This window comes from Neodiprion virginianus, chromosome 5 (assembly GCF_021901495.1).
Source record: "Neodiprion virginianus isolate iyNeoVirg1 chromosome 5, iyNeoVirg1.1, whole genome shotgun sequence".
Taxonomy (NCBI): Eukaryota; Metazoa; Arthropoda; class Insecta; order Hymenoptera; family Diprionidae; genus Neodiprion; species Neodiprion virginianus.
This window is the reverse complement of record NC_060881.1, coordinates 23,014,391-23,040,268: the sequence shown is the minus strand read 5'-3', so window position 1 is coordinate 23,040,268 and position 25,878 is coordinate 23,014,391. Positions and strand designations below refer to the sequence as shown.

The 25,878-nt window shown below is 38.2% G+C and overlaps 1 protein-coding gene and 1 long non-coding RNA gene across 3 annotated transcripts in view; one reads left to right on the top strand and one right to left on the bottom strand.

The window, feature by feature from the left end:
* Positions 1-496: 496 nt before the first annotated feature.
* On the bottom strand, positions 497-1,953 carry LOC124305547 (uncharacterized). The gene is made up of 3 exons (XR_006908404.1): positions 1,642-1,953; positions 794-937; positions 497-548 (listed from the first exon to the last, which is right to left on the bottom strand). It is a non-coding gene; the product is annotated as an uncharacterized LOC124305547 (long non-coding RNA).
* Positions 1,954-2,238: 285 nt separating this feature from the next.
* LOC124305545 (synaptic vesicle glycoprotein 2C) overlaps positions 2,239-25,878 on the top strand; it is a 50,125-nt gene continuing 26,485 nt past the window's right edge. Inside the window, exon 1 of one of the 2 annotated variants that reach the window (XM_046765121.1) lies at positions 2,239-2,400. The gene's annotated coding sequence lies outside the window, so the exon portion shown is untranslated. Of the gene's footprint in view, positions 2,401-15,908; positions 16,321-25,878 lie in introns of those variants that run through there. The other variant, XM_046765119.1, reaches the window with a different exon arrangement.

Genomic DNA, 25,878 nt, shown 5'->3' with positions numbered 1-25,878 from the left:
TCTTCTTGATTATGGCAATTCGTGCCAAACTTTCTTGTAACTATTGCGATAACTTCACGTTGGTGCGACAACAAATTAATCTCGAGGGATTATTTGCGTGAAAAAAATGCACCGAATCAGACACTTTAACCTTACCGTGTCCAGAAAATTTAGTTACGAAAACTATAGTCAAATTAAACGGTTACCAGCATCCAATTTTTGCATATTCTCGACAATATTCAATCCGTCGATGCAACAATGCGTCTAACATTACTTTTTATTTCAACTACAACGCAAACATGGCAACGCATGCGGAATGGGGCGGGCGGAAAGCCGAGTCGTCATACCCAAGTCTGTCTCTTCGGGATACCTATAGGTACGTATTCGTATCTGCAGTCTCACCACCGGACATGGATAAATTGATGAAATGAGTCACTAACGTGTAAATGACATATAATTGGCTTATTAACTAACTCACAGTTGAACCACGCCGGATTCACAGTGATAATTTACAAAGCAATATTTAAGTGCTTAAAGTCAACTCGTGCGACGTGTCATCGCGTACGTACCTAAAACAAATTGGAATTTCACGGTGCTGTTATGGTCGCATATATTATACACCTGTGTGAAAATTTTTTCTGCAAATCTCACATCGCAGATATTTTGGCAAAACCGTTCGGGAAATTTGTTCAGAAATAAATCATACCCACGAGACACGAATGTTTTCGTGGTAATGTATTGAGAAAGAAAAAAAAAAACATCATTTTTTGTTTACTCGACAAATCGTTCAACCGAGGTGACGGCAATGACTTACTTCTTGTGCCAAATCCGGATTCTTCTGAAATGAGCTTTCCCCGGTTCCTCCTTGTGGAACCTCATTTCTTTCTACAGACGGCCTGATTAATTTGACCAATTTTGCAGTTTCGAAATGTTGGACTTTGTCATTTGTGGGGAAAGTCTGAAAATTCAGGAGACTTTAAGTTTATTTGTTCCGGTAAATTTTTAACTTCTTTTACAGACGTCTATGAATTTTGTATGCAAGTCTCCTACGAGACCGACGATAAAAATAATTTCTCGATTCCAAGAAAAAAATGTCCATTTCATCAGCCTGTGGAATAGCAGGTACTAAATTCACTGAAAAAGAAATTTTATCTAGAATAAATTTTAACGAATAAGCTCGTCAAACCATTAAACACTTGCTTAAGACTGTATTGAAAACAGTATCGCGTTTGGATTCATTTGGTGTTGCATTTATCATCCACACTACGTCAAAATTTTGCAATCAAATCAATCAGAAATTGCTTTTCCTTTATGCTTACAACGTGAAATTGTACACTGAGAAAAATATTACTGAAACGAAGTTCCAACACTGCTTTGATACACCTAAATCTCACTTGACGGCATAAAAAGCACGATCCGTCAATTCATTCCAGATAACAATGACGAGAATACTTGATCGTTTAAAAAAATCTGATGAATTCTTTTAATTAATTACTGATCACTGCGCCACCGTAATTAAGATTCATGATTTTCCGATATTCTTCTAGATACAGGTATTATGTGTCGCCAAAATTGGGCCCGATTGCGTCAGTTGCATCTCTGAAATCGGCTAGATTTCCGGCCAAACTGTAACCACCCACGCATCGTGAGCGGTCGCCTTACCTGAGGCCGACAGACAACCCAGGGATCATCAGCGATTACGAGAGAGTCCTTAGGGCGATGTGAAAAACGGGCGTCGATGTTCCAGTCGCAGAGGGGTACCTATAAGGGATACGCATAATCAAAAGTATCGTCATCCGGGCGTAAACAGCGTTCGATATATTTAAGGGGAGCTCATGACACTGGATTCGGGCTACTTTTCTTACCGTCTCATTCATGATACGATAATGCAGCAATAGAATGATTGCCCGCGGCGGGCAGTGACTAAAGTGGATAAAGCCTTTACAGTGCCACTAGTTTAAATCGAGCGGGGCTCAGGGCTGCGCCTATGGGAGCCCTGCCTCTCTCCTTCCTGAGACGGCGGAAACGGAAAAAGCGCGGGAATCGGGCGGTGAGAAAACACCCTCCGAAGTCACTCGAGGCTCGACGCCGCCACTTGAGGAGACCGCGCGGGATTTCGGAACGCAATTCAAACGTCGCGCGGGCTTTTCGAAGGGCCGACAAGCCGCCGGCCCTGTCTGACGTCCTCGAGAGGTGGCTTCGGCCACCAGATTGACAGACGCTCTTGTCGCGAACCGACCGAACCCCTTCAGTTATTTAGTCACCACGTACGGTACCTATCGACGCTTTGCCAGGTCGCAGGCTGTCCACGTCGGGAAAGTGTGCTCTATAACGGAAATCTACCTATCGAGGCGCCCTTTGTCCTCTATGAGTGAGCTTCTGCTACAGTACTATCCCTTCAAGGCAAGATATTATGATTAGGTGAGTAGCCTCGAGCCCCGTTTAAACAGCCGCTTTACACACGAGGCTGAAGCTTGCAGCCAGAGTTAACAGCCAAACGTGTTAAACTTTTTGGAAATAGACCGATGCAGTTCGGTTTTATCATCATAATTCTACATCAGTGTCGGGGGTTCAAGGTTTTTCGCAAGATTTTGATTTTCGTACTTCATTACCTTACGTGAATGCATATTAGGACGTTTCGCTGCTAATTCTGGCTGTTAGCTTCACCTTGTCAATTTATCTCCTTTTTATACGTTTTCATTTCTTATACGTCGGTCCTCTAATTTTAATCAATTCTCTGAATCTAATTGGAAGCTAGAAGAAATTAAATTTTCTTTGGAAAATAGGGGAAAACACATATCGAGACTCGTTATCTATCCAGTCATTTAGTCGAACGAATGCTTCTTTTTTTTCTCGTGAAATCGAACAACGATTCGATCAACGAAAATTTTGACGAGGCCTCTGATTATAAAAAATTAGCGACGATTTCTTGGAAGTGGCGATACTTAGTCTTCAGCAGAATAACGCGATCCTTTGCCTGACTTTACTTCTCTCGTATAATTAGAAAAACAATTTTTTTATCAAACTCACCCTGACGGGTGCAGGTTTTTAACAGGAAATTGCAAGACTTGAAACGTTTTTGAAATATCTTACTGACTTCAAATCATAAAACATGTAAACAAAATTGTTCATTCCCAATCATGATGATTCGCAACTTACGCGTATCCGAGGAATAAACTTTGTACGTTCAGAACGAAATCGTGTGAAAATATATTTTTCGTAGAATATTTCGATTTTTACTGCTTCGGAATCCCAACGAACAAAATCGACTTGAAGGAAATTCTTTTTTCGCGATAGCAAAAAAATTCTAAATTATGATCAGAATTTAAGTACTAAAACATAAATTTTTAAATACACAATTGATCGCACTTTTTGTGCCCTAGATCTGATTTTTTTTGTCAACCTCAAATAGACTGTTTCGAAAAATGATGAAATCGAAAACGTGAATGTTGGGGGAAAAAATTCATCTTGTGCCAGCAACCACGATTTTCTATTGAAATGGAGAACTGTTATTTCGCACAGATTTTTCTTGTTACAAATTGGAATCATTTCGGAGGTGAAAATCTTTTCAACGTTCGAGAAGACGGTTGGATGACTAAATTTTGTGCATTTTTTACACGTACGAAATGTGATCCGAATCGGTTATTCGTCTCAAGTGTCAAAAAGCTGAACGTATAAATCTACGTGATCACCTTATCAATTTAGCAGTTTCTCTCGCTCAAAACCTTAACTCATTCCAACCTGTTCATGACTGGTTAAAAGCCCGGTTGATAGTCACGTGAATTCTCATTAATGCGTACGCACAAGTTGTCACCGGAAGATTATCAACTTGGGAGACAAAACGTGATAAAACCATTCTTGGGTCATTTTTTCCACCTCTCTCTCTCACTCTCACTCTCTCTCTCTCTCTCTCTCTCTCTTTCTTGCTCCTTTTCTTTACTCGCCGTCACCAACTGCCCCGCAGTAATCAAGTAATTCAGGATTTAAATCTAGATGGACAGTTGAAACGTGCGTGTTAGGGCCAGAGTGTCAGGGGCGAATTGGTATTGAAAGTGAAGAGCTTGCGACCGCGCTTGGCCTCGTATAACGCATCACGATAGCCAAGAGAACGTAGATGAAACTATACATCGCGTTTTAAAAATTCCATCAATATTTTTTAAGATTTTGCACGGTCTTGCGCAAAAGTTGCAATTTTCAAACCTGCAAATTTGAGATTCAACATAAGTGGTTACATTTATCGACGAAATTTTTCAAAACGTCTAGTTGCTAGATATTTTTTTTAAATTGCAAAAATGCGTACCCTTAGCATCGATAACCGTTGTAATATATTCAAGGGTGGAAAATGCTGTGATGTGAAAGTTGCGCCATTATTAAGTAAAGGTAGAAAAATCCGATTGGTTCAATATGAAATATTGAACCAAATTACGCCCAATTCATCTCCCGACTCTTCAAGTCTCTATACCGCTGCAATTTATAATATATTAGGTATACCGATCAACAGTGGTTTCATTGGCTTCGATATTTGAGTGGTCTTAAACAGATTTAATGTCATCGACCCTGATAGTAAGAGTAATTTTTCGAAATTCGCTCTACTTATTTATTTTATCGACATTTTCGTACATGACGCGAAAAAGCGATATTTAGATGCAAAATTTGACGATCTTTCTTAATGTCTAAAGTTTACGAACAAAATACTATCAATGACTTTTGTCGTACTTAATTTATTCATACAAAAGTGAAAATAATACAAAGAATATAACGCTTTTCAGAAACTTCTCTTATAAGCTTTTGATTTATAAAATTTTTGGGACCTATGACTTTACAGAGTCCAGCAGTAATCCAGCGTCACGTGACTATCCCACCGACCCTGAAGCAAATCATTCCTACATCACTCTCAAATCCTGGCGAAAGCTTCAACATCTACCTTCCGTGTTCATTTGCAAAACCTACCGAAACTATCCCATCTCCCCCTATTCTCATAATTCTACAGTATGATGAAAGCTAGAGCCAATCTGATATAATCGTGATATTATTAATAAACTCTACGTTCTCAAACACCAAAATTAAGGCAGTAAAAAAATTCTTTTTTCATCGCGAGCTGTGTTATAAACAGTGCAAAGACCTATTGAATACCAGCTTTGCGATAGCAGATATAATAATACCTTGCAACTGCCAGATGTTGGAGTAACTGGGTACCTACTGAGAAATTGTGCAACAGTTGCGAACCAGCTGTATAATATCAGTGATACTACGCGTACCGGCATATTAGGTGATACTTTCTACTACGTCGTAACAGTTTGATGCTTGGGTTGTTTTCCGTTCTTTTTTCGTACATTTCACCTAACACCTAAGTATGTATGTTTTACATCCGCTGTACAAACACGCGACGTGAATCTCGCGCACGAGGACGTTTACTCTGGGTGTAGAGATCGCGGTTAGCTTCGAAGTCTGGAAGATAAGAGAGACTCGATTCTGCAGAACTGCGCGGAGAGGTTTGCATCAGATGACAAGGTGATTATGAGATTCTAAAAAATACGATGGAATCGACGGAGAGATAACGGGTAGGGAAGAATCCATGTTTCAAGTACTGACTCATCCGTTGGCAAAAATAGTAATTTATCAAGCGACGCTCCCAGAATCTTAGTCCGATCAAAATAGATATGAATTAAAAATATTCCGGATGTCGCTGCGTTTTTGAGTTCAAGGGTTTTTGAGCTGCATAGCTGGCGTTAGAGAAAACGGCAAGATTTGAAGGTTTTTGCGTTTTTCGCAAAAATTGCTATTCGTAGACGAAAAATTATTTAACCGTCGCGTAGAGCGAAAAATTCTACAACGAATTATATTCTCATATGTCGGAAATGAAGTTGGATAAGAAATTGAGAAAAAAAAAATTATTTCACCAAAATTCCCGAGATACCGTCGATAAATAGAATGTCATTTTTCTCAACTTTTTAATCCGACTCCATTTCCGATATGTGAGGACATAATTCGATGTAGAATTTTCCACTCTGCACGATCGTCAAATCATTTTTCATCTATGAATAGCAATTTTTGAGGAAAACACAAAAAACGTCAAGTTTTGCTGTTTTGCAGTTATATCCCTAATATTTTTAATACAGACCTATTTTGACTGGATTAGTCTAATGCCCGGTTTAATGCGTGGCATATGAGTGATGACAACTCGTTCCTAATATAGATAGCTACATACTCACATATATCACATGTTAATTAACTTGAACGCGAATAACGTTAGCAATCGCAAATTGGTCCACGATGATGTTATTGATGATATTTAAAGTACAAAATTTTCAACTGTTGCGTGAAATGAATTTTCGTAAAGCTTGTAAAAATAGGATTCGAGAAGGTATAATAAATACAATCTACATGAACACTTTTGAAATGGTGAAAGAATGTAAAGGATAAAAAGTTTACTGTTAAGGGCAAGAATGGATGAAGGAAATGACGTGAAACAAGACAACAACGGTAATCATCAATTATTTCGACGGAAATGATCGAATGGTAGAGATGTAACAAAAATTATATTAAGGATGGTAAGAAGAATGTCCGAAAATGTTGGAAAATTTGGAAATCAGAAGACGAGGCTCATCCTTCAAGTTTATCGCATTACAATGTTAAAATTCTTTCTTTTCAGCGACCATTCTTGTTCCCATTTGCAGTATTAAAAAGAAGAGAATCATTCATATCACAACCATAACGGTTTTACCCATATATGTCGGTAGGTATATGCCGAATGCCTCAGATCAGTCGACGTTCAATGTACACATACAATATATTATACCTTATAATACCGAGCGATTGGCCGCTACCTGATGCTTACAACATATTCTTCGAGAATTCTATCTATATAATCTGTGCTCTATTGAGCCATGCTATGTAAATTTCTCATTTATTTGCATAACGGTATGTATTATACTAGCGTATGATAACCTGACGTTAAAACTGTGGACCACATCTGTTGTCAAGGAACGGGTCAAGGCTGCGGGAGAATTATAACAACCGAAGTAAAGAAAAAGCCTAAACAAAGAAAAACTACCAGGGGGTAAAAAAATGGCAATAAATTATTACAATAGCAACAACAATACAACAATATTTATATTTATAATAATAATAATTCTGTCGAATTGCATTCCGGTTATGCGCGGTTATGTAATATAAATGGTGAGCAAATGGTGAAAGTCAAACACGCTGAGCGACTGGATGTGCGCGCGCAGGTTTTGTCGTCTGGTCATGCAGGCTGGCCAACGCAAACTTCAACTACCACACTCGTCGTACAAAGGTTATTAAAAAGACGTTGCAAATTCTTTCGGAGTAAAAATTTCTCAAGTAATCGATACAGTGACTCGAGGAGGCTTCGCGACACTGGTCTCTGTAACAACTGGATGTTTAACTAGCCTCCTCGTCCTGAGTCGGTTAGAAGCAGAGGAAATCGACACCAGCGCTTCAATAGCTTAAATGGAACTAACGAGTCACGTGACTTGCCAGAACTTGCCAGACAGCACGTAAACGTTCCTGCAGAAACGGGGTTTTGTTGGTTTTGTATGAAAATCGAATAAATACATTCGTCAATGCATTTTTTCAAGTAAGTATCTAATGAAAAGAGGAAAGACATTGTCATTTTGTAGACGAGGCGCATGAATTCAAACTTTCCCACGTTGCACCATGTGACTAAGTCTGTTTATGACAGGCTATTACCCACGTGACTCGTTAGTTCAACTTCAGGTATTGCGGCGCTAGTGTCGGTTTTTGGAGCTTCTAATCGACATAAGATGCCGTGCGCTGAAAGCATAGGAGTCAGTCATCAAGTTAGTACAGAGATCAGTGCTTTGCAAAGTTTTATTGCTAACTGAGCGATCAGGCATAATCATCCGATGACCGCTACGAGTCATCGTAACAACATAACCTCAATTCGCTGCTTTACGCCCAAGAGTTTGACAGCTCATACCTCGTTTTGACTAATTGTAAGTTGGTATATCTCTCATGCGGATGAAAATATTGCCGCGGCATGAACTCGCCCACCGATAGATTTCAATTATCTTACGCATGCACGTTAGAGGTCACTCACAATCAGCTGCTAACTTTCATCGTTTTCTCTCGTCAGGTTTAATCGCCTGGTTAGTTTTTACACGCGCGAAGACTTATTCCGTCAATACAAGGAATCGAGCAGATGATTATTAGTCCGAAAAAAAGAATTTTTTTACCACATATTCTTTTTCTGTTTCATGCTTTTACCAGTTTCTCGAACTTTTTTTAAGTCATACATTTTTCCTAAAAATTGAAGCCTCATTCTTCGCTTCAGCAAATACGACAAGCACTATCCGCAGTTATATTTGAGGCACTATAATTATACTGTCATTTATTATTGTGGGAATAAAATGTGGATCGGGGTGGTAAATGAATCAAGTATACTTCACTGTAGCTATACGTGATAAGTATTATCGAACTGTATTTGTCGACGGTGACTAGAAGTCGCTGGTGCTAAGGGGTTAAATCAGAGAGATGTTTTCTCACTATCGCAATCAATGTGTATTTCTAGCTCGTTACAGAAAATACACCTAGAGGTATGTATGTATGTATATGCTGTAGGCCGTTGAACGCTACCGGATTGAAAGCATTGTTTATACGTGGATGAAATATGGGTGCACGAGTGTATTTTAAATAATTCGTTACCATAGCGAGTATACACTACTTATGCGGCACAAGTTTTCGAATATAACGACAGTAGTGAGAAATAAAAAAAGGTAATAATTTTGATGTTCTTTTCGAAAAATTACTTATGCCTTAAAGCTTTTGGAAAACATGAAAAATGAAACTTTCAGTATAAATTACTTAAACGTCAAGCATCTCTGACCGTCTTTTGTTTTTTTGTTTTTTTTTTTTTTAATTTTTTTTTTTTCATTTAAAAAGAGAGAAAAGAGAATATTATACACGGAATGTACGTTGCACGTCAAAAATGTGAACATAATTTTGTATGTGTATACATATATATGTGTTTGACGACGAGTCGTGAAGAGTAGGTACAGGGCGGTATAATCATGCTTACCGAGGTTGGGCTGTTCTGCAATTATCAGGGAAACTTAAACTGTTAACGACGGTGTTTAGCAGGTCTGTTTTCTATAAATAGCATTAGTAACCACTTATCTTCGCACACTTATGTACGTACATGCATCGCGGCGAGAGCTTACAGCACAGAGTTTTTTCAGCTCCATCGAGGCATAGCTCATTCTCACACAGCTGTCTGTTAGTCGATGGAAAAATACGCAACTTAATTTCACATAATATTTGCGAAAGCTTTGATTGGAAGGTTTGAAGCCCAGATAAACGTTGGTATGAATAATATATGAAATTGGTAGTGACACAATATGTGAAAAATGTTCAAATTTTTACGTCACACATTCCGCAGATGTTCAATATCTATTTAAAGAGTAGCACAACTGTTCGGCGATGATTAAAATTATACATTCTTGATCGGAATATTTAAAATGGCTACTCAATCTCCGTACAATTAGTGTCTGCAATTTATAACCGATAGAAAATGTGTCGGGCTTTACACATTAAAATGTACAGCGCTTCTTAGATATACAGAGTCGTTGTAAAATAACCCATCTATTTTTATAATCAATAATTTATTATTAGCTGTTAAATGAAGTGTTTAAAATAAGAAAATCAGCTGGCACTATTTGCATAACTGAAAACGTAACCTGACCCTCAAATTTTCTCAGAATCTTTTTTACAACGCCTTATAGAAACTCAGCCCGTTCCTAAATATGTTTCCTGACCTAAACTTGATGTAACATATTTATTGACAAAGGTTGCCCTTATCGTGGAAAATGGTGAAAATTTTTCATTTATGTTCCAATTTTCACACATACGATATTTGCAGAAACATTGAAAAGAATTTTCAAATTTGATATGCGACGACCAAACATTTTTTAATGCTTCATTTGAGACTATCTACAAAAGTTAAAGTTTGACGAAATCTGTGAAATCTTCTGACGTTTTTCCAAAAGTCATAAAATCACATGGAATTATGTGAAATTCCGTAAAATTATACATATGAATTTCCCTCGAAAACCACAGGAATTCTTATAGACTCAGTCCGAAAGCTGCCAAAATATTTTGAAATCCATGAAATGTTACATAATTTGGCGAATTGTTGCTAAGTCCGTCTAAACTCTACTAACATCTTGCTGAATTTCTTTAAATCCTCTGTAATCCGTGAAACCCAATTAAATGACATGAGAACAAAATGAAGTAAATTTTTTGAAACATATAATATAATCTTGAAAGTTTCAAAATTTGAAAAACTGCAGTTTCTGGAATAATTGGTGATTTTTAAGTGGATAGAATATAAAATCGCCATTTAGGTTCTAGTGACAGTTACTCGTATGTACGTCACGTTCGGACGAGTAATTCTACTGATAAAATTGTATCACAGACTGAGTGAAAAATTTGAATACGTAGACAAGATTCTTGTCTGTTTCGTATAACTGTGAAAGAAACATTTTCTCCTCCTAATGTATTTACGTCACCGCAAATGATGATGACGTCAGATTTTATCACGAGTCGTCGTCACGTTTTTCGTATCACTCTTTCGATCCCAATCATATTTTTAACCCCGTTTACATCGTTACATAATCGAGAATGACCATGAACAAAACGGGTATCTTAGAATCACGATACACAAATCCATCGCAACACCGGTCATCGAAACATGGGTTGAAAATTTCTAGGTCAACGCGTTAATGTTATCCCCAGATTTGTCCACCCGAAATCATTCAAGTAAAATTTTTTACAACCTCTAAAATATAAAACTGGTATTGTTTCACTCAACGTGATTAGAAAAAAAAAAAAAAAACAAAAATAAGAATCCGACAATAACGCATTTTTCGCGAATAAGAACTTGCTACGATTTAAAAGATTTTTAGAAAAATCTTGAAAAAACGAAAACGAAATAGAAGATTAGATCAATTAATTCCACGGGCGACAAATTATCGCGAGATTGTTTAAATTAAGGAAGAATACACGCACATATTATTTATATACATGTAATACACACGGGTGAGTGTGCCAAAGGATTATTGCGAAATCTTATTCGGTATATATAAGTCTGCCTAATTTAGTTCAGCCGGTCTGTATCCAAGGCCATAAAGTACGCAGAAAATTGTACAAATATAACTGGTATTAATTGGCTAACTACTCTTTACAACGTTTCACTCAAGAGCCTTAGCCGCAGTTACACGAAAATTTTTATGTACAAGCCATACGAATGGCTGGGAACAGCAGAAAAACGCGAAGTTAGGCGCACTTGTTTTTAGAATGTATAACTGCGGCGACGTTATCGCAGCTCGCTATCTGCAAATGCATAAGTAAACAATAACGGTTTGCTGTTAAGATCCTACTGTTTGCACTATTGTTCGATGTTTTTTATTTCTCTTCTCTCTCTCCTCATTTTACTGATGGACCGATTTATGGAATAAACGTGCGTAAGCGTCCTTATCATTATCAGCGTATAACATTCGACTCGTCACTGTCGCGTCTTCGTTCCAAAAAAAATACATCGAAATAGATTTAGCTCGCTTGGGGAAACAAGGACGTGTTTTTGAAGTAAAGATTCATTTGGGTCCTTGTTATTTTACGAAAAAATTGGTTTTTCGGACCAATTAACAAAGCCAGCGAAGCGAGATTAGACTTGGGTTTCGTGAAACACCTCTCCGTATTATATATGGCACCGAGTCAAAGTCAATTGATAAGAACAATCATCGCCACGTTTTTCAGAATGAATGTTTTTTTCTTTTAATTTAATATTACGACTCAATGCCGGTTCAATTTTTAATTTTCAAGGAAAACATATCACAGAATTATACAAGAATCGTTCTGCAAATTTTTTTTGTGCTAAAATTTGGAATCAAAGATTCAGCGATTGTGTGAAAAACGATGATACATCAAGCAAACAAGTTTTTCAAAAAACTTGCTGAATGTTTCAGAACTTCCAAATTGATGGTTTGTAAAAAGAATGAGAAGCGTCTGAAAAACAAGCTCTTTTAATAGAACGTCAGAAAAAGCATAAAAATTTCGTTCGTTTTGGTGAAAAATTTTTCTTACTAGTCCAAGAAAAAAGAACACAATTGATTATGAAATAATTAAGGTGTGACCAAATTCGTGTTGTTCTGATAGGCGAATTTCCATCAACCCGAAAACAAAACCTACAAAATCAAGAAGCTTCTGTGATACCTATGGAATATCAGGAAATATCTGACTACTCTCATCGCCACTGTAATCTTGATAAAACCGACGCGCAAATACTTACAACAATTATACTCACACATAAAAGTATTTATGCGCTCTAATCATCACTTGATTGCTCCTCATCATCTTGTGACGTCAAGCCTGTCAATGACTCACTCAATTTTACCGGCTCGCTGTGCGTGTCCGAGATTCGCAATTCCTCGTTTTTCCTCGTACGTAAAACAGGCCTTGTTCGTCACGCGTCTTATACGTAAAGCGTGCCTAACAGCTCTGACAACTTCTTGAAACAACAAACTGTCCTTAAAAAATCGTTACGCCAATTGTCGCCCAGAATAGATATTTAGTACGGTTGTGGGTCCAATTCGGGCATTGAACAGTTGCCTCGGTTTAATCAGGGTGTCGATTCGGCAAACTGGGCAGGGATAAACGAGGCATGTAACGTTCGCCCTTTTAAACGCCTAGCTATGTCAGCTCTGTTAACTCCCTACCAGTAAACCTTCTTACAGCCGTCTTACTAGTACTATAAACTGACGCTAGGCGGCGAACTTTCTCGCCACGGAAGTAGCTTCAGAGATACTTGTAAGACTGGGTAGTCGACCCAGAAATCGGTTACGGACATTGTACGATAAGTTCTGCGTCAGATCGAATACGCACGACGAACACGTTATGCCATGTTTCGAGTAATCAAAATTGATACGGAGTACAAATAAGCAAAAACTAGTCGCGACACCCGTTGAATATTTATACATCCACGTAAACAACGATAATTTTCCGCGTATTACCCAACTAATCTCGGGTAAATCCCACAAAATATCAAGTCAGAAAAATTATTAAATATCATTTGGAGAATTCTATTTTTCTACGCTTGAACAATTCTCATGGTCAGTCTTACGCAAAAGACTTTTGTAACAACAAGTTTCATCACCTGTTTCAACCATTGAACACGTGTAACTTAACAAAACGTGAATTTAAACCAAGCTCAATTTGTTTTGTTACAACAATATCATATTCTTTAAACAAAACGATTGAGGTGCGTTCAATCAAATCCTTAGTCATTTCCATCACACATTGTCTTGATACAAAATTCATATTATTGCAAGGAACTCGCGCCGTCTTATCTTGAATAAATTGACAGTCAGCATGAACATTCAAAGGCTTGATTCAATTCTATCTAAAGTCGGTACAACTGTTTCGTCCGACAAAAGTATTTTGCTGAATTAAGTAAGCATTGTGTGCGGCGCATTTGACTATGAAGCCTTTAGTTAAATAAAACGAATATATCACTTGACTCAAATATTCCTTTCCATTCGTGTAAGAGAGTAAAATTGTTCCCAATGAATCGCATCGTTAAAAAATGTATTACCAGCCGAACACTCGACGAAAATTGATTTCTGTGCTTCCATGCGTAGTCCGGTAAGGGTTGGAAAAAACCCAGACATGCCATGTTCCAGTTGTTCCTTGCGCTCTCGAATAGGACGCATACACTAGTAGTTTTTACAGTCGAATATATGTAAGGCGCAATAATATGTACTTAAAGAGATTGGCTTGAAAAACAAGGCGTTAACGAGTCGTTCTTTCGTCGAGGGACTTTGCTTGCGATTGTGGTAGCTGGCTAGCTAGGTTAATTGATGTATAATTACGCAAGTCCGTTAATTGTTGAGACGGTAAACATCTTAATCAATTTCACCCTTTTTTATGCCATCCAGGATTATAAATATGAATTGAGCACGTTTTCATTCATGTATCGGTGAATTTCTACGATGGAGTAGAAATTGCAAAGCTAGAAGCACATGAAATGGAAATAATCAAAGTCAACGATTTTGGAATGAATTTTCGCAGTTTAGTATAAACACGCAATTGCTATCACGATTTTTGATTAATTCTCAATTTGACTGCATTCTGACATACTTCTGTTTGCGCAAATATTTTTATTCAAGTTCAATGCTGAATAAGATTTTTGCATCGCGGAATCAGAACCATGGTCGCAGTCGAGTGGAGATTGAAACACGATTGCAGAGACGCCGAGAAGTTCGAACGAAAAAATTGTATCATAGCATCTGTAGATCGAAGATGGTGTAGATATAAAATGCAGAAGACAATACAATGATCCGCGTAAATCGAAGTCCAAGGTTTGACAGAATATTGTCAAAAAATGCCATAAACACCGGTCCGGAAAATTAGACTTTGTTTAAAAATTCCTCCGACCAATTTAACGGGAAATGAAAACAAAAGAGAAATCAGGAATCGAAAAAATCATTATAGAAGGAGTGCCTCATAATTTTGCGGACTGTGCGGAAACATTCAAGTTTTAACGTACCGCGGATTCAGAAATACTACTCATGAAATTGACTCACGCTCGTAAAAAATGAAAACAGATAACATAACGTCACACAAATTATGAAAATTTATTTCTTCTTCTTCTTAAAAAACAATGCGTGAGTGTCTAGTTGAAACGTCGTCAATGCTCATCGCGTCTTTTTCTTTCGTCAAGTGCGGTAATCAATTGCGACATTGATGATTTTTGCTAAAATTGTGATGTCCCGTATCGCTTACCCATGTGGGATATGGGATCATTTTTGAAATTCTATGAAAATAAATATAAAACTCATGCTTCATTCCCGTTTCGAAATCATCTAAAAAAAAACGTCATAACATTGCGAGTACATTGATCAGCTGAAATTCCGAATTGTCATCAGTCTTAATTACTCAGGATACACATATTCCGTAACATATTATATATGGTACATCTGAACAGTAATATCGAATGGACCGGAAAACGTGTTTCATACACAGTAAGGCTAAGGCGTCAGATGTTCTCGTTCAATTTTCCTAATTAGTACTACAATCAGTATCATACTTATTTGATTATCGCTAAAGTAAGAGTAGGATAGATGAATCGAGAATGGGAATTTTTTTCTCATCGTCATATTTTTTTCCTCCCAACAGGCGGAATAACTCCGACGAAGTCAATTCTGCAGTCTCGTTCGATCTATATTTAGTGGAGAAACATGTATATATCTCGGTCGGCGGGAAGAACGAGATGTAGAATGAGATGAAACTTTAGAGCGAGACGGGCGATACAGAGCAGAGACTCGCGTACCAAATGCGAAATGTATTTAGAAGGAGGAAGAGAGACGGCGCGTGGTCAATAATTGGCACAGTTTTATTCCGCGGTTTCTGCGTCCCCCGTTCACCGGGGTTTCCACAGCCGTCATCCTCCAGTTCCTCGGAAGCCAGTCGACTGATTCAACAATTCTTCGGAACCAGTGACGAGAGGCAAGAATCACGTAATCATGCCAGGCGTGAAAGAGGCGGTCGACTACGCGCGGCCATTTTGGAATTCTGCACTCGAGAGCGAGGCGATCGCGTCCGATCGCCGACTCTCGGAGCTTCTGCATTTCCCAAATAGCGTGGAAAACGACAGTTCCGCGATGAGCGCGGGCATTCTGCATACCTACCGCCCCTCGGATTCCCCCCCCTCCCCCACCCCGGGTTATTCACAATAAGTTTGTCCGGTTCGCTTGCGAGTTCGAGGACTGCAGCCGCTGCTGCAGCAGGTCGGCGCAATCAACTGCAACTCGCGTTGGCGCACGACGACGATTTGCGCAGCTGCGCGCGCGAGTAGCTGCAGCTGCGGGCAGCTTCGACTTTCGCTCGTTCGATTTTAGCCGCGCGAGTGTGTGAGGCACGTTCTTCCGCGTCCCAGCGATGTGTGCTCGCAAATGGCGTCCGCTCTTATCGCGATAACGGAATTTGATTTTTCGTTAAAATTTCGAGACTTTCGTACGGAGTACGGCGATACGCCTCCTTCGGCAATCAAACTGCCGTCCATATCTCGGCAGTGATTTGTGGCACCCCTTAAACCCCGGATTGCGATATCGGCGACAAAACGTGTACCGAGACGAAGATGAAGAACAACGCTGACGTTAGCCGGTCACAGCTATCCGCGGTGGTGGGGGCGCATCGACATTCAGCGCGCCGCCTCCCTGTATATAAAGCTTTGATCATTCTCTCAGACTTTGGTTGTTCCCCTACGGGCAACTTTCCCGAGACTTGGCAAACGCCGGAACCACTGTAAGTTTTTCTTTTTTCTCACGACCGTATATAAAGACGAAAAAAATTTCCTTTCAAACTTCAATTTTTTCACTTTTTTACACAATGTTTATTTTTCCCTGTATTCCGCTTCATTTAGAATAATTTATTCCCTTCTCATACTATTACCATCATCGTTGTCATTTTATCGTTCACATTTACCCGTTTTTAACCGGTACCGTAAATAACGTATCTATAACCTCGTCCTTTTCTGTCTTCGCGATTATTTTATTTTACTTTTCTTTGGTTTTCTTTCCACCTGTAAATTTTCCGTTATTTATTACGTATATTTTCGTTTACACTTCTGAACTTGCAGAGCAGCCTTCTCGAGGGCGGAGCCGCCGCGAGAGATAGCCTGGCTGTCTTTGTTTACGCGAGCGTATATAATAACCGCCGATCATAGAAGTTCATTCAAGGCATACTCGGGGTCTCGCACCGACATGGGCAATCAAACCTTGGCATGATTTCATTTTACGGGCATTGTGCGGTGATCTTTCCCGCTTGTTAAATCCTCGATCAATCTTCCTTCGAATGGGCCAAGTATACAGGCTATACTAAACTCCGGTGATACTTGAGATATCCGTACAAAACATGTATGATCGCATGCGTATGCATCTGTAAATTGTACAGCACGAGAGAAAAAAGTACACAGACACAAAGCGGTTATAAAAACGCTGGAATTCGTCAGATGTCACCAAACCGACCTTACAATTATTTTTAAAACTCGGTGAGAGGAGAAGTGTAACGAAAGGAATCAAAGTTGAAATAGGCGAATTTCTTGCCAGCAGCGTTGAAACGGGGATTGAGCCGAATCCAACGATACCCAACAAAGTACCATCCCGGTGCCTAAATACCGAAATATTGCGTACCAATGCGTAAGAGCGCAGCCAGCGCAGCGTTCGACCAGTGCATGATGGTCCGCAGAACGGGCGTGCTACGGTAAGCGTGTCTGCTTCAACGCTCTGGCGCTTATTGTTAAAAACAAGATAACTCCTGATCAAATGACTCAAATAGGGCTTTGTGGCATATCGTTGGATTCGTCACGATCTCATCTACAAACTGATGCTAGAATAAAATATTAATAAATCATTTGAGAACAAAGCGTCCGCGTTGGTTTAGAAAATTATGTAACTATTATTAGCAAAAAACAAATTTCGAAACGAACGGAAAGTTTCAAAAATCATGTATACAAATTGGGCTACTATCTGTGTGCGCCATTTACGACTCGTTGTGCAGGATGTTAGCTGGCGTTGATTAACCGCACGTATTGTTTATAGAGCGTAAATGTAAGACTGACAAATTTGTGGTCTCGCTGCAAGCTCGGAAGTCAACTGTGTAAATATTAATATCCTTCTGTCTGGAATCGGGAGTATGGGTGTAAAGTGGTTACGTGTTTAATGACGATACCACGGAGTGATAAGGCCTTAGAACAACGTTCGTACATGATTATTTCCCAACAAACTCATATCCAACGACTCGCAGCGTCACGTTCTGCGGATACAAGTTCACAGAAATCGAGTGTCAATGAAGTAATAAATTACTCCAAGTAATATATACGAAACGCGATTGACCATCGGTTAATATAATTATCGGATAGGCTTCAAGACAGTCGTGAATCTTACAAGCTTATGAATTATTTACGCGTGACATTACTGCACTGACAAATGTTATTTTGTAGAATACACTCTTTCACAGCGCATAATTTACATCTATTTAAATGTCAAATATTAATATTATGCGGTATTTTTACGTACGGTGCACGTATTTATACTAGTTTTTATGCAGTTTAGACAATCGCCTAAGTTTACCCTACTCACGCCCGCATACCACAGGCGAAATTTTATTTGTCGAACAAGTATTACGTACACAATTAACTGTGCTTATATTCAACGCGTAAATTATGTATAATCGATTTACCTAATTTCTCAAGTATTTTTATTCCCGTCTTTACGAGGTGATATGTTTATTCTCACTTATTTTGAACAAGTTTCACGATCCGTACATAGCACTTTATTTTTTTTTTTTTACGCTTACATTGTTATTCTGTTTTCATACATCTCCTTTCAACGCGCACACCATCGGCAGTACGAAATATCACTACACCACGATGACTAACAACAACACAAGCGGAGGTTTTATCAAAATTATGATAATGCTGAATTCAGAGCTCAATGAATATTGCCATACGTCATTCTGCGACCGGTTCACGTTTCCTACCATGAGAGTATAAAAAAATATGAAGAAAAAAATTATAGCTTGTCGCGAACAGAACGCAATGTATTATATTTATGCGGTAATTATAATGTCAGCCTGAATGATATTTGAAAAAAATAACAACTATCTTTCTTTGTCCAAATCGACGGTTTTTTCCTATAACTTTTGCTCTGATAAGATGTATTTAGAGCTATGCACGATTCATCGAAAAACTCGTAGAACGACAGTCCTTAAAATTGCGAAATAATTCAAGAAGTTAATTAACTGAAAAATACTTGCACTTTATTACAAAAAAAAAAAAATGTATCTACTTTTATTTCTGAAGAATTCCATAACGCCACCAGATAATATAACACACACACCACTAAAATCACGTGTATTAAAATGTATCCCGAGCTTTCTTAAATCATGTTTACCACCCATGGAGAAACTTTTCGAAACACGAATTCACGAATGTGAATTCCGAATTGACCGGTAAATATAAAAATACTAGCTTTTTCTGTTCTCACTAAGAAATATCGTCGAAATGTACGAGATTTCAAGAAATTACGAGTCAGTATGAAAATCCTTGATGTGAAAAGTTTCTCAAGGCGAAAACAACGCGACGGAATTTTTGTTAGCAACGCAACTTCGCTGACCTTCGAGATTTTATAATCATACATTATAGGGTCCTACGATTTTCAATATTTGCATACTTCTAAGCACACATTTCTGGTGATAATATGTACTTTGAATAATTTGTAAAGCGTAATAAGTGACGAACTATTACTGCGTAATGTTGAAGTAAACAAGCTGGAACTTACTATTTCTGATTATCTACCAGTTACCGGAAAAATTTGCATCGTACAGACACTCGTAGAGCTAAATTTTTTGAACGGGAAGAAGTAACTATGATCAGGTTATAAAATTTGTCTCAATTATTCTCACGGTTCACACATATTATTACGCAACTGAACTATTTCTGCCACGATTTGGTTCAACGTTAAATAAAATGCGATACACAATGAGATCTCAAAACTTCCGCCCAACCGAAAAATAATCGCAAGCGTGTAAACGGCGGCCATGCTGACTTTGACCTAGCGTCTCGACTCGCGGCAGAAATATTTAACGATAAAAACTGTAGACATTTTTCAATCGCCCTTATCGTGTCAAGAATTCAGTTTTAGCTGCGTTTTGGTAATTGATTCGTATGTACTTGTGCTATTGGAGAAGAATATACCCGACACACGGTTAATTGTAACTTTCCTTCGCTATTAGCGCTCTCTGCTCCATTCAATACACTCACTTATGTAGACGATCATTTTATAAGTACATCACACTGATACGTCCATACAGTCAAGTCAAAGAGATCGGGACTAGCTGGTTAGATCCGCTTCTTCGCAGCTCATATATCAATTAAAGATGGCTGCTTGCGATGCCCGGTTGACCCCCCTCGGCAACAATTCGTTTCATTTAATCACTTGCTACCACATGCTGTACATTGGCAGCTTGCGAGAAACTTGTTTATAATAATATTCCGTGTCGACATTGTAAAATTTATGTGCTATTTACTCTTCCGCGTTACTCTCTGTCTTTGCTTCATTCGATATTTTCATAACCTCACTTTACGCTGAACACTCACAATTCGAAAAACAATTCGCATTTACCGACTTATATTTTTTGGCTACGTTTTTTAAAATTTTACTTTTTTCCTTACCTACCGCATCCAACGTTACAAATTCGAATTTTTTTTTGATCGTATTCTTCTCCACCTTTTTGTAGGCGAGAATTGAAACTCTGATTGATGCAATTTTAAGAACGCGTTTACACAATTTCAAAAGTATTACAAAAGTTTCTAAAAATCTTGATAACTAATCCCGACGCATCTTTAAATTGTATAAATGAGCGATAATTAACCAATGAAAATTATTGAAAATAAATAATAAAGGAGGAAAACTATCATTGATTACCGAGTCGGTCCAATTACGGTAAATCCTACTGAAAAATATTATCCCAGGCAAATAGTTTGATTTGTCCATCTACGCGTAAGAAATAAGTTTGAGAACAAGAGAGGAAGAATTTGACAAACTGTTATGTCTGGACCGACCGAAGCCGCGTTACACATACCTATCTTGGCGTATTCAAGGTCGATGCCTATTTTTAAAAAAGAATCATTTTCCGTCGAGGAGGCGAGGGCCGACCTGCGTAGGTCTCCTCTCTCGACCTCTGCAGCTGTCTGCCTGTTTCAAATCCATTTTTCTATCGTTTATATTTACTGCGTGTAGACGCATGCGATATTCACTCACATGCTGGAAAGCAAAGATTTCAGAGAGAGAGAGCGAGAGAGAGAGTCGTAGGACTCTGTTCACGTTCATCAAATCACCGGCGTGTCGATAATCATCAACGATGCGTGATCATCGTCATCTGGTCGTCAATCGATTTTGAAACGCAAGTATACGGGAATCGTAATTAATTGTTAACTTTGTTTTTCTTTCTTTTTTTTTTTCTTCCGTTTTTTACATTTCTTCATCACTTTCGCCTACGATAAATAAATTTCAATAGAGGGTTTTTACGCGATACCTGTTTACTTTTTCACATAACACGAGAATGTCTTACGCGGTTCTCCATACGTGTTTTCCGTACACAAAGTAACCGTTTCTACGACGGTCGAGTGAGTCTGCTGATGCGCATGCGCGGAGTGCTGAAAAGGCCTCTTTTCCGCACTGCGCGCATGCATTATCGCGAACAAGTGCTACAATAATCCCGATATTTATGTACCAATTTTTCTGTTTATATCTGTTTCTTCGTTCTCGGTTTACGTATGTGTATTGTAATTTTTGTGCAGTCATAAAATTTGCATACACCATTCTAATAAACGTGATAGAATCGTGATTGCATTGTTTTTCATACGTACCGAGATCGAGCGAACATTGGAATTTCGTGCATGCACCAGCTGTAGATAAACGATAATTATGTGTTCTTCCGAGTTCTATCGAGAGAGCGATACGTTCCCGAGATATCGCGAGAGAAAGAGAGAGAGAAAGAGATAAAAAAGTGATTATCAAGTACGCTGATTTTCAAATAAAAATTAAAAGTCAAGTTTTTACTGTCGTGGTTTCTGTTTTCCGCATTATTTGATTTCAAGCGGTAGCGATTTTTTTTTCGATCCAAGTATAAGTTACCGGAATCTTATGCGTTATCAACGAAACTTCAATAAATTATGGAATATCACTGTTACAGTTTACCTGTGAAAGCTGATTCAGCATTGTAAAAAAATCTGCTGTATAAAATTATACGAAGCGGATAAGTTATTTGAAAGTGGAAGCTGCATCGTCAATGCAGGAATTATCCGTACCAATTCACGATATCTAGGCACATATCGCGGGCGTCAAATCGCACGCACGGCTATTAATTTTTTTCATTATAACGATAAACAAGGAAAAATATCAACGGAGAAAGAGAAAGTATTTGATTGATACAAGAAAAAATTACTTTTGACTTTCTGCGAAACACCGTGACAGTGATTCCTTGTAAAATGATAAAAGTACAGTGCCGATGGTCAATATAAATTGATTTTGGTGAAATGTAAGGGGCATTCCATCACAAATCGACCTGGGACTGACTCTTGACCTCTCCAATTTGGCTTGCAATTTTTTTGTACGAATGTTTTGACTCTCGAAGGTACTAAGTTTTCTTTCGACATTCTCCGAATCGGTTTGAATTAACTATCATTTTTTGAAAAAAACCATACCGATCGACACGTTTTGAAAATCTGAAATAATTATAAAAAAAACTGTACATCAGACGTAAAAATTTTCGAGCATTAAGCTAAAATGAACCGACTTTCCTTCTAATTTGAAAAATAATTCGGTATATATTCTTGACGTTTTTTCGAGAAATTTTATTTTCATTCAAATTTGATGAGAAAGTCGGTCGACCGGCTCGGTGCTGAAAAATTTGAATACACGACACAGAATTCTTAAGAATTATTTCAGATATTCATAATCGCGTCGATCAATACCGTCGCTTCGAAAAATTGTAGCTAATTAAAATCGGTTAAAAAAATATGGATGTAAAAACTTGTCGCCTTCGAGAGTGAAAGCAATAATACAAAAAATCGGTGAGCTAAATCGGAAAAATCAAGAGTCAGACACACAACACCCAACGTGACTGAAAAACCGGTAAAACTCAGTACCGTTTCCTAACGATAATCATTCTCGACACTCCGCAAAATGTGAATAGGGTCGGAACTTGTAGATTCGAGCAGCGCTAAGCGGTTCGATGATTTCGGTAAATACCGATCATCCGCCTACGTCCGGTACTTTTGCCTACGTTATTGAAGGAAAATATTTTTGTTTATTGCAGACTTTGGTCCGCGGCTGCGTCACGACGTAAATTTAGCCTTTACTGATCGCGAACGCCGTCCTCGCGAGCTCCCGAGATCTCGAACATCGCTCCGAGTAAGGCGCAAATGGTCTTCTGACCTTAATAGTTGCGACAATTCGCGCCAGTCACGATCGTGCAACTTATATACCCTCCACACCGCTGCCTACTCACCTCCGTACACATCCGACAGCCACCCAGTCCTCTACAACTTATCTCGCCGAGGTTACGAGAGTGCAAATTTACGGCTTCGGAGGTCGCGAATATGCCGCGGTAAACAGATTTCGTCGATTAAATGCAGTCGTCAACCTCGGGATTCGAGAAAATTTTATAGGTCTCATCTTCCTTCTCCGGACTCGAAAGCGATTTTTTCAAATCGTTTGAAAAATTTCACCTTTTTTGCTCTGGGACGAAGTAAAAAATGGAACAAAAATTTCACTATTTACAGTATCGTTACTTCGTCCCGGGTACTCGTTTGCCTGCAAGTCGTCTATTTTTTTATATATATATATTTTTGACGAAGAAAATTGAAATCTTCTTTTCCTCGTTATTGCGATACATAAAACTTTGCAACTTTCTTTCACTGGAATTTCACAATTCTCTTGATATTCATGGTTCGGACCGCGTGCAATTATAGCAAAATGTAGTCCAAGTGCTACAGGAGAAAACTTGAAGGCGTTGGAAATTGAAAATTTCCCAACTCGCATACTTTCAGGTTGTAAAGAAAATCCGTTTGAAAATAGGACAATTACCGTGACGGTTTGAGAATTCGACATAAATCGGTAACTATGTCCGAATTGCGAAATGGTGTGACCAAAAAAAAAAAAAAATGGCGCAGAAATAGAAACATCAATGAAATGACCTCTGAATATGTTGAGACAGTATTGCGCGAAAAAAAGCAGCAAATAGATACATAAATCGAACTTTATGTACCGTAACATACGAAATATCGGAGACTCGAACGTAGCACAATTTCATGGCGCTACATATTCACGGACGAATTTCATTTCGTAACTGAAGTCTCCAAATGCTTTTTTTAGAAACAGATCGCTCACGCGGTTGCGAAACCAGCCGCACTGTGTCTGCGTGTAAATTGTGCATCAATCTGAATAATAAATAAAGAGAAAAAAGAAAATGAAATAAACAAACGAATGAATAGACCAGACGTTATAAGCGCGAAACATGGAAACACTGCTGGGAAACCGCATTGCGGTGAGGAAAACCTATGTGAAAAAAATTAGGAACGCTATAATCAATGTCTCGAAACGAAATTTTGAATTGTTAAATTTTTTTCACACGGCCGCTGGATATCGATAAGTAAACAAGACAAGTCGAAAAACGGTAGAATTATATCGAAACCATCAGGTTCGATCATTTCTAACATCCTAGTCGTGAAACCGGTTCACAAATTCTCCACATCTCGGCTTATAGTCGAATTTGTTTATATTCAATTATGTCACATAATTTGATCGATTCATGATTTAATTGATGCAATTAAAATGAATCAGATTAATGATGCGTTTGTGTATTGATTCCATCGAATATTGTGTAACAATATTTCCAAGCAATATGAAAGTGAAAATTACGGGTTCGTTTGTAACGAACTTTTAGGGTCATTTGCGATTTATTCTTGTGCTTGGTAGACGAATCTTCCGTACACCAATTTGTCGGAACTAAATGTAGCGAAATGTCAATTAGTCATTGGAATAATTCATTTTTTTAATTACTAATTTTTTCAACGGGAATTTTGAGTCTGGGTTCTACGTGACAAAATTTTCATTTCTTCCACGTGATTAATAAAATAAAAAAACGGTTTCATTAGATAAAGTTTGCTTCTGCAGAAACCGGAATGATATTTGGAAATTTAAGAAAATCAACCTATCTTCTCAAAAATTTACTATAAACAACAGCTAAACAAACTTGGATTTAATATTCAAAATTAACAATTAATCGGAGGTCAACTGATTTCTTTTTTTCGGAAGTTTATATTTACACAAACAAATTACAATTCTACGCATCGAATAATAACGAAAATCTTGGTTTATTACTTATAAATTTTGCTTCTGTCTTTTTTACGTTGACAAAGAAGTCTTGAATCTTTTTCTCACAGCTATGAACCGAAAACTTCAAGACTATTTATTAAGGTAAAAAAGAGAAACGCAAACTTTTACATGAAGTGCTAAACGAAGATTTTGTTTATCATTCGATATAAAATCAAAATTTATTTAATTCAATGAAACAAACTCGATGAAAATAATTGTTTTTTTTTTTTTTTCGGGGTCGACCCGCGTTATCTGCGAATTACAGAATAACTGATACAAGAGCTCCGACACGGCTGTGTAAAAAATGAAGTAAACGAGTAACGAACGTTATACCGGTTCGCGTTTTTGACCGGCTGCTAGCGATAGCCTCGGGCAATTATTCCTGGGCGTAAAGGAGGCTAGAATTCGGAGCGTTAATCACACTGGAAATCGTGCTCTAGCCGCGGGTTGCAGGCGGCTTCTCCGACACACGTTTCCTACCACTCTTCGAGTATGCGTTACGTGTAGTTACGTACCTACGTATGTACGATAAAGGCGTGCACGAGTACACAACATCGGTATAACCGTGATATTATAGTGGGGGAGGTGCGGCTCAGGTAGGCAGCATTTAGCTGGTTGAACAAACGTGTGCAGTATTCGAAACGACACTCACTTCATCTCGACTCGCTGTCTCTCACGGATCACCAGCACCGCCAATAATCTCTTTGCGATATCCGACACCGCGTTTACTCCACGCAATAAATACACAATTTAATTGAAAATATAAGACCTTGTGTCGTACACCGAGGAAGAAAAAACGATCGCGTCAATATATATATATATATGTATATATATATATATATATATCTAATATATACGTATAAACAAATTAACGGAAGACAAGCGAACGTTGAATTACGGATGAACCGAAGGAAATAATAAA